A 1,060-nucleotide genomic window follows, 5' to 3' on the forward strand; every position below is an offset into this window, starting at 1 on the left:
TACTTATTAATGTCGAGGAATTATTGTTCAACCAGAATTTCATAGTATGGGTCTCTCTCTCTCTCTCTCTCTCTCTCTCTCTCTCTCTCTCTCTCTCTCTCTCTCTCTCTCAACGTTACACATTTAGTTCAGGCTTGAGGCTACGAGTTTCTAGGAGCACGATCGATCCCTAACTGTCGAACATCTGTCTATCCGCATCTTTCGGGGTAACTAAAAAGAACGTTGGGCTAGCAACTTCACCCCTTCACCCCAAAAGGTTGGACACCTTCCGTTACAAAGGGGAAAAATGTACAGTATATTGTTTACAAACACATAGCTCTCTCTCTCTCTCTCTCTCTCTCTCTCTCTCTCTCTCTCTCTCTCATGTATATATATATATATATATATATATATATATATATATATATATATGTGTGTGTGTGTGTGTGTGTTTGTGTGTGTGTGATAAGTATATTTTGTTTATATAATTATATGTCTGCAAATAATTTTGTTTTTAATGATAAAAGCATTTGGTTACCTTTTTATTTAAGTACGTAGAATGTTTCAGATTATGATAGCGAGAGTGTTTATGTGTAATATATTATTTCGTGCGATATTGGTTATGTGATTCGTTTTTAAATGTCATTTTTCTTCTAGTGTTGGTTCGTAAAATCGGAGTTAATGAACCAGGTTACGTTCTTTCAGCTGTAAATAAAGAGACTGGGGAACTTTGTAAGCGACAAATAATTTCATAACATGTGATGTTATTTTGAGTTTATGTGTTTATAGTATCTTTTTTTATAAAATCTATAGTATTTTAAAGCCTTTCTGATGTAAATGTTGCTTAAGGTAATTTTATTGTGAATAGTTTGATAATAGGAGATTCTCCAAATAATATTTATAAATGAAATAGGAAATTCTTTGTAAAAGATGAAAAAAAAAAAAAATAGTATTTATGGATTGGGAAATCGCTAGCATTGAGGGACAACATCAATATTCTGTAAGAAGTGAACCCCATATTAAATGCTTAATTTGTACATTAGAGAGATTTTGACCATCCTATCAATAAACTGTTTAGAAG

The sequence above is a fragment of the Palaemon carinicauda genome, chromosome 2, assembly GCF_036898095.1.
Source record: "Palaemon carinicauda isolate YSFRI2023 chromosome 2, ASM3689809v2, whole genome shotgun sequence".
NCBI classification, from domain to species: Eukaryota; Metazoa; Arthropoda; class Malacostraca; order Decapoda; family Palaemonidae; genus Palaemon; species Palaemon carinicauda.